Raw genomic sequence first — 10,282 nt, 5'->3', positions numbered from 1 at the left:
GCATTTTCATACTCAATCTATTATTGCATTCTTTTTTCTTTTACTCCTAATCTCATCCACTACTTCATTAACTACAAGCATGCTGTCTAGGAGCCTTCTTCCCTCAATGAATGTTTATCGTCAACAATCTATAACTTTGTGAAACACTCTCTTCATCCTATTTACCAGCACTTGGATGACCTTATACACCAACAAAAGATATTGGCTTGAATTAATTAAGACATATTGAATTTTCATTTTTGAGTATTAATATTATAAATGATACGTTACCTCCTATATATTTTCTCAACTTATTTAAATCTTTATATCTAGTTTAAGAAAATAACACACTCTAAAATTCAATACCACATACACCCTGATTTATTTTAAAGATAAACTTACTTTAAATAATCTTCTTTTGAAAATATGAGAGTACCAACCCATTTTCAAATTCATGATGTCACATAAGTAGTTTTATACCTAAATCGATAATAATGAAGGAGAAATTCATTAAGTTTTGTTTTAATACAGTTTGCTGTTTTCGTTTGAATAATCCCACTTCTAAAGTATATATATTCAATTTGGAATCGATGCATGGAGAAATTCTTGCAATTATCTATTATTTGCAACTTCGTTTTCGGCATGGTCTACATTTTTCAGAACTTTTTCTTATATTTTAGTGAAAAACTCTTCTTCAATAAGAATTGTCCGATATAATTAATATTTTCCTCTTCATATTCATACTTGTTCAGTCATTACATTACAAAACTTTTGCAAATTCATATGTGTATGATTTTATATTCTTTGTGTAGAATACAAAGTCATAAACTTCAACTTCACCAACACCCAAAACATCCAGAAATTAAAGAAAAGTTTGGGATGATTTATATCCCACCTACTGATGGGAAAACAGTGTGACGATGGAAGAAAAATATGCAATGAATACCAAATGAAGGTAATTACACATTTGTTAATAAAGTAAATACGAATGTTCAACTAGTAGATATATTTGTTACTCATTATTAATGATTTTTGTTTACATACTTTTAAAATAATTAGATGATACAAATAAAGTCATTAATAAAATAATTATAGATTTACAAGTTTTATTTATGTTTATGAAATTAAAATTAATTTTAAAGAAAATAATGTTTTAAAAACAGCCTAAATTTTATTTATGTTTATGAAATTAAAATTAATTTTACCATGCAATTTATTTAAATTTTATAAAAACAGCCTAAATTTATTTGTAATGATATGTTATTATACAACTTTATTTAGATTTTATCTTAGGATTAAATTTTATTTTAATTTTTTTATAAATAATGTTGTTATCTTCTTATCTTGTGACTTCTTATCCTCTTGCTCCAAGCTCTTCAAGTCTGGACCGGAAGGGAAGATACCTACAAAAGGTACTTTGGCACTAGGCATTACTCAATGATCTTTTTCTCACAATTGAGTATAAGAATTTAGTATAATTTTTTCAACTTACATGCCTTTGCAGCTTAGCCCTTTATTTATAGGATACCTCATTGACCCTAAACTGGCCTAAGTCCAATAAAATAATCTTACCTTTAAATCCGGTTTGTTACTTGAAAACAGATTCCTTATCAATTATTAATAATCATTTTGTTATTATTTTATTAATTGTTTATTTGCCCACACTATTGACCTCAACAATAATAAAGACATTGGTCAGTTTATAACCCATAACTTAAGTTAGCCCAATTATGATTTAACAATAACAAAACTATTTATGCTCCGTGTACTGTACCAGGTAGACCGAACGATCTTGAATGTCGACCATTCAGTCATACCATATACCCTACAAATACCTTTTTTATAGATATTTATTGAGAAACTTGCAAATAATTTTAGTCAGAATAATGACTTTTAGAGGTGTAGTTGTTAATGTTGTGCTTCATGTGAGTCAAATAGGGAATAATTATTGTGTGAATAGTTTCTAAAAAGGTGATCGTAATATAGCATAGGGATGTATATGTGAAATAGATTTAATAGTATAGGGGGTTATGTAATAAATTTAATAATGAAAGGGTGCATATGTAATAAATTTAACATGAGAATGAATAGTTGAAAGTGTAATGAAATTATTAAAATCGGGAGATTCAAATTGAATTATAGCAAACTACATTTTTTTAGGAAATGTTTCAAGTTAAATGGTAGAAATATTTTCACTAAATATAATTAAACTATTTCATAATTTTAATTAAATTTAAATTATATAACAGGTAGTATATGAGCAGTTTTATTCTATTTTAAAAAGAGTATTTATCCAGTAAAAAAATGAATTTTTGATGAGATTCTTATAAATATATTTCTTTCATTTACCACCCTATTGACTGAGATGCACTTATTTCGGTTTAACCATTAATTTCAAGTTTATTTTTTAACGACGTTAAATACATTAAACAACAAATCTTGTTACCCTTATTAATCTTTCTTTTACTATAGCTTAATTATCTTATATATATATATATATATATATATATATATATATATATATATATATATATATATATATATTATATAAGACATAATTAATTTAAGTTTTCTTTATTTAATTTTTGTCTCACTTTTTCATACCATATTATTTATTATATTAATTATTTCTCCCGAGTTTTTTTTAAACAGTATCATCTTGCCATTTCTTTTGGCGATGGTATAATACCATTTTATCAAGAATAAGTTTAATTAACAAAAATCATTAATATATTAGTATAAATTGATTTATGAAATAACTTTAACTACGTTGTCTCATTATATAAAATATGATTGTTCTTGGGAAATGGATGACCTGACCGATCAACCAGTTGGTTCATAATATTTTTATAATTTTTCTTTCCTTTAAAATGTTTTCTAAATATATATATATATATATATATATATATATATATATATATATATATATATCATTTTTAAAATTTTAATTAATTAATTAGTCTCTAATTATATAAATTAAAGTAATTATTATATTTAACTTTTAAATTATTCTGGAAGCATTAATAATTTAAGTTATAATATTTGAAGTTACATAATATAAAAATATTTTAAATTATTTTTACTTTTATTTTTAATTTAAAAGAAAAAATCAGTGAATATAACACTTTTTCTAACTCATCTTTAACGTATCAATTTGATAAATTAATTTAGAAATTGTTATCCTTGGAAAATACCTCTTGATATATTTTTTATTTCCTAACAAAAATTGTCCGAGTTTGAAAGTTGGGATATACAATGATAATTATAGTTTTTATTTTGATATAAAGATAGCAATTATCAAAAGTTGACTTCATATATCTCATGAAAATAACTATGGTGCCGCCCACTCTAATCACATGCTTTTCCTAGGCGACTCTTACCTAATTCATTTTTGCTATTCTCACACCATTGTCCTTATCACAATCAACTCTTAATCAAATTTAAATTTAAATTTTGATTCTTGCTCTAAAATCTACCCTACCCTAATATAAAATTCACGATGCCTCCATCAAAAACTTTACTAACAGTACAGTGTATATAGTTGTACATCCAAAAAGATTGTCGTCAGTCCTGTGGGGCAAACTGTATTACTTTTTCTGTCACTTTTATGAATTAGACCTAAATTTCTACATTCCAAAATCATGAAGGGAGTCAAATATCTTTAATATTACGTACCATACAATGAATAATTATTATATATAAATGGGTCTACTTTAGTTTATAAGTAAATTTTTTATATATGTATTTTTTTTCATGTAAAAGAGTGATGATTATCTCTGCTGTTATGTTTTTGTGAGATCGTTTTAATATTAGCGATCAAATATTAAGTTATATATACTTTTCAAAGTATTTAACTATGCAACAAAAATTCGAATTTTCTTTTGTTTGATGATTAAATTGTAATTGACTTATATCAAAATATCAAATACTTTTAATCCTTTTATTGGTATACTACTTAGAGTTTTATTTAAAGATAACTTTAAATGAATAAAAAATATAAAGTTTATAAATATATATTCTTTACTGGTTGCCTTCATTTATATAATCACTCTATTACAATGTGACACATTTGCTTTTGATATTTTTATAAAAACTTACGATATAAGAATTATTTTATATTTGTTTGAGCTTATTATTAGTGGAATTATTATCTTCGATATCATTATTGCAAGATAATCTTTATCAAAAATTCGTCATTCCCCTCAATATTTACAAAATTCAACCATGTTCCTATACTCACTTCTAACTCTGAGATAATTCTCTTGACAATAACACTAATATACAAATGGTAGACACTATTGTGGAATTACTATTTTATTTTGTTTCCAATAAAACCTTTTAACAAGTTGTATGATAATATTTAAGCTATCTGTAGCCTCTTTAAAGACTTTTAATTTTCTTCTTGATACATATATATTATTGATGTATCTTACTCAAGTGATATAAGACTATTTAAGAGAAGCTATCTTTAATTATTTTAAGTGAACTTACTTATGTGATATATCTTTCTAATGATAATGTATATGTTCTTGATTGTGTGTGTGAAATTATATAGTACGAGAAACAAGGTATATTATAAGTGATGGTAACAAAATTGCATAATGATAATAAAATATTTTATTGTATCTTTGTTTTATATATTCTTCTAGATATTGACTTATGTTCCCATATTGTCTAAAACACTATATACATATATAAATATGATTATTAACGTATTCTATAATATTAATTAACAACCAGCATATTCATTAACAAAATATAGAGATATTGTCATTTAGCTTTTTTTGTCAAGGTCTTTTTAAGACTCTTCTAATTTTAAATTTAATCTCTTTAAGTATTAAAAAAGATCAGAAAATGGTTAAATATATTTATTTAAGTAGAATAACATTTTTTCTTTTCGTCCATACTATTAAAGAAACTGTTTATATAACATATATTAATATATATATATATATATATATATATATATATATATATATATATATATATATATAAATTTTTATCTAAATATATTTATATATAAGGATTATTATATTTAAAACGTTAAATGTGAAAATCTCGAACCAACGATTAATCTTATAGTTGAAACTTGTAGAAATATGTTAAAGTTCTTTAGAAAAACCAAAAGTCCTAATTAAGGTAGTTGAACAAAATAGAAAGTTTTATTTATTATATTTTATCTTTAACACTAAATGTGTTTGATAAGACATGTCATATTATTTGAATTAATTTATCCATATAAGTAACTTTTGTCAAAGGTTAAATTGAAGCACATCTATGCTCTTTTTGGACGGGTTTCCAATATAAAAATAATTTCTTCAAATTTATCACATAAATACTTATATAATGATAATATATATTTATCAGTTGTTTGAATCTATTTTAAAAAGGTTTTTAAGATCTTTTATAAAAAAATCAATTTATATAAAAAATAATAATTTTATTTTAGTATAAAAGTAACTATATATTTTTATGCGATAAATACTCATTCAAACTATACTTAATTGAGTTATTTATCCAAACACAGTCCTAATTAACTTTGAGAGCAAAACTCTATTGAAGGGAGATGGTGCATTTGTTAGAAATGAGAAGTTGGAAGGTAAACATTTTCTTTTCATTATTGCTTCCATGAACGAAAGAGAAATAATTCAAATTAAAATATTTTTTTTCTACTAAAATATGAAAACCGAAAAGAACGTTTATCATCGTCTTTTCGAATTTGCGAAGAGTTGCGAGTTGAATTTTTGTAAAGGAAACATTACTTCCCCATCCATCTTCTTTCTCAGTATTTCTATCCTAATTAATTTTTATTTTTGAACATTTTTCAAGCATTTATTTTGAGGATCAGAAACAAAAAATTATTTGACAAATTTCTCTACGTACTAAATGTGCACAAAATTCAATTGTATAAAACACTACATATGTCATTAAGGGTAATATAATCAATTGAATTAAATGCATGATGTCTTTAAAATATTTAATGAGAATGAGATGTTTCTTTAAAACAGGACAGAGAAAAAAAGTAATTTTTACGATGGCTAACGTATGCAAAAGTATCATGATAAAAATTAGGGAATCTCAAAAAGTTACACCTTCAAAATTGTACCAATCATACACTATATATATACACCTAAATATAAAATTATAAAAGAAAAAAAATATAATTTCATGAGGGGACTAATATCATTTCCTTCATATACGATCTTCTTTTATCCTCAAAATTGTGAGGATAAAAATACATATTTCAATGTTTATTAATAAATTATTATAAAAATATACTTTTGTTTACCTTTATAATCGCAGAAGTTATGCTTTCATGTTTTAAGTAGTTTTCATTCTCGCAAAAAAGGAGGGTGAGTATCTCATTGTTTAATGTTAATGAAAGTTATTATCTATATTAACTACTTATTTTTACTATATTTCTATTATTTTTTTTTATTTTCAAGTTTTAATTAAATAGATTACTTGATACCAAGTAAGCATGTCTTTCTAAAAAATTCTCGAGGGTATAATATTTTTGGAAACATGTGAAGCAAACATTCCTTTAGATATACACTATCAACTTTTTTTTTTTTTTAATGAACACGATATTTCTAGCTCGGAAGTTAATTTCTTGAGATACTGAAATTCATTGAAGGAATTAACATATTTTAATAGACATATATTTTTAATACGTATAAAAGGATTGAACCCCATAACACATACTTAAGAAATATCTCAATGACAATAAACCATGAAACAAAAACACACTGCTCTCTATCTTAAAATAACAGCAACTTTAATTTCTTTTAAAAGAAATTAAATTACATAACATTCTTAAATTTTATAAAGAATTATTTTTTTCATAATTTATCTAAAATATTGATAGAATGTTTGTGTTTTCAAAATATATATATATATATATATATATATATATATATATATATATATATATATATATATTATCTTTTAATATGTGACTAGATATTATGAATGACGTGATTTATAGCATAATAAACTTAAGGTTTTAAATCTGATTGTCTTCATATTTGTTGGGAAATCTGAAGTGAGTCTTTATATTTGTAACACTAGTACAGTTAAAGGAATAGACACCGATTATTTTCAGTCATAGACATCGGTTTGAGAATCGAGACATATGTAGGTGAGGTAAAAAGGTCAATAGGATTCGACTCGGTTCACTTTGAACTTAGGCAATATCAGTTCTTCCCTTGATTCCTTTTGGAAGCCTTCAAATTAGGTATCCTCCGTGAATGTCTTCCTTTGGAACCAAAATATTATTCACATTCAAGCTATTGACAGTTTCAAAAGACTAATCTGCATCATTCTTTGATACCAAAGTTTCACTGTCACCACTCAAATCCTTACTAGTCAAGGAAGATCTCGTTCTGCTTAATTAGGACTTTCTTTCAGGGAGACTCATTGATGTTGCAGGAAGCAGAAATGGTTGGAGACATGAAATTCTTTGAGCCCTTTGAGGAAACAACTAGTGATCAAACCTTCACAGGTTTCAAAATTTGATCTTTCCCATTTTCTTTGTCATCCAAGGAGTCTAGAAAAATCTGCAAAATACCAACAAAGCCTCTTCAAGAAAAATCTACAGAATGCCTGGGGGAGTAGAGATTGGAAACGGGAGGACCATGGCGACGACGTAGTCGGAGGGTAGGGAGAGATTAGAGAGGGCGATGTGAGCCTCCATGTGTGAACACTGAACGAAAGCCCTAAATTAGAATCGCGTCACTTCTTGCCTCCACCTGCAACCACAATCAGACTTGCAAAAACCAGATTTAACACCATATAACCATCACGCAGGGATCGAATGAAAAAACCGCGCCTCCAGAAGTAACGCGAACTGCATCAACCCTAATCGCACAACCATGGCAACTCTCGCCACGACGACGACATGATTTGGGGATTCTGGTGACGGTGGCACGATTAAGGGTTTTTGTCGTAGAGTTGCAGGTCCGGTGATGGTGATGGAAGAAGGTTGAAACGTGGTGGCTTGTGTGACAGTGGAGAAGAGGGGTAGATGAAATTCACGCCTAGGGTTCTATTTCTGGATCTGTTTGAGTTTCCCTCTTTGCAGGTGATGGCGTTCTTTGGTTGACGACCATGGATGTGCTCATGGCGGAGAAGATAAAGATGGTGGTCACAGCGTCCATGGATTTTGGACGAGAACGAAGGCGCTCCGGTGGCAGCTTTGGGTGGCGGCTTGTGGGTTTGCGCGTGGTGGCTGGTGGCGTGGTTGAACAACAGTGCTTGCGACGACCTTAATGGCTGGTGATGGTGGCGGCATGATGCTGGGGTTTGGTGCAGAGGAGAAATCGTGAGGTAGAGGGAGGCAAAGATCAAAATCGCGAGAGTGTGAGAAAGAAATCGTTTGGTTTCTTGATTTTAACCTAAGGGTACTACCTCAGTTATATTTAAAATCGATGCCTAAACCCTTTAAGTGCATCAGTTACACAACAAACCAATGCCTAAACCATTTAAAATTCATATTATATGCCTCAGTTGGCCTTATACTCGAGGAAGTAACATCTATAGGCATCGGTTCCTATATAACTGAGGCATATAACCACTCATTATTTACGGAAATGCCACCGCACTTTTATACGCTTCGGTTTTAGTAAAATTGAGGCGCATGTAGCGCAATAAAAAGTCTTTTTTTACTAGTGTAACTGTCTCAGTTGGGTCTAAATGTTTAAAAAATTGAGCATATTAAGTCTTGATGACCTCGATCTAGTCGGTGGAGGAGAAAAATAAGCAGCGAATGTTTTGCAGAACCCTCCACCTAATCACCATCGTACGCCACTCAACTTCAGCCGCGTGGCTCAATTAGCGCCAACCCTTACTTCCTACGCTGCATTTTCATTCTCACACACCGCAGAACCATTCTCTTACATGTCTCTGCTTGGAAGCTAGGGTTCCTTCACAGAGCACTGTCTTCCACCACCGATTCCCGTCATATCCACCGGTAAATCTGTTTTTCCTTCCTAGATCCACCTTTTTATCATCATCTCCGTCACTTTAACCGAATGTTTTCCTCGGTTTCTTTCACTTTCACCGAACCAAACTCTTTCTTCATTCCAGTCTTTGATTCAATCGGTGAAACCTTCTTTTTCACCGGTTAAAACACTCTAGCTCCCTAAACCTATCACTTACACCGAACAAACCACCCTAAACCCTAGGTTCTCTCCGTTTCCGTTCTTCCGCTGCGTCTATGGTCCGGTTCGTCAGTCGATCCGTGCTTGTTTCTTTAGCTCGTCACCGATCTGCCTCAGAGTCGAGCTCATCAAGTCTTGTCCATTAAGTTTTCACAAACGACATTAACTGATGCTAACGTATTGCACAATTAATATATTGATGTCAAAGTGTTTTATTATGTGAAATTTTTATTTATCTTCATATTAGGGATTTTACTTATCTTCATATTAGGGATTTACTTATCTTCAAATTAGGCCCAAAACTGACTCAGTCCAAAGGTCTAGCACCGCCGCCATCGCCGACGTAACCATTTTCACCATCACGACCAGACTCTCTTCAACCATAGTCTGTAATCAGTCCTTGCATCATCCCAACACAACAACAGACCACCCAAAGCTGAACATAAAACCTCAACTCCTTTTACCACCATCATCTTCTCTCTCACAACCCAACGTGCAAAACCACCTACTTATAACGTGGGCTACATATACCCCTAAATTCTCAGAAAACCCAATATTAGATCCCTAATTTGCAGAGAAGCTTAGATGAACAATCCCAAAAATTCCTAATCGAAACAAAGAGCCTCGCGACATGATACACCTGAGAGCGAAAACCCTCATCGCTGTAGAGACATTGCCGCTGAGACGCCTACTGGCCGCGAATGATGAACATCGCGTCTGAGCCGCCAGTTTCGCATCCTCCTCCCTACAACCAGAACAAAACCAGAAAGAGAAGATGGAAGAAGCTCCCCCTTTGTGACGCGAAACAATGCAAGAAAAGAGGGGAAACAAGAAGAACGCTCAACACGTCGCCGTGAGGCACCACAAAAGCCGCTTGGTCGTGCTATCACGAAGCCATCGCTACCACTTTCCTTGCGCGAGATAGAAGATCAAAGCGAAGGAGAAGAAGAGAACACCCAAGGGTTGGGGTTGTCCACGAACCCGAATCAGAGATGGTGAAAAAGAAAGGTGCTTGCCCAGATTAGGGATTTACTGCAAAAAGGTTGCTTCATAACTGCTAATAATCATCCATTTATTTTACAAGGGCAACGACGAGGTGAAGGTGGAGGCGGCTTAAGAGGCCATCGGTGAAGGAGATTGAG

The sequence above is a fragment of the Vigna radiata genome, unplaced genomic scaffold (assembly GCF_000741045.1).
Source record: "Vigna radiata var. radiata cultivar VC1973A unplaced genomic scaffold, Vradiata_ver6 scaffold_312, whole genome shotgun sequence".
NCBI lineage: Eukaryota > Viridiplantae > Streptophyta > Magnoliopsida > Fabales > Fabaceae > Vigna > Vigna radiata.
Note: the sequence above shows the minus strand (reverse complement) of the source record.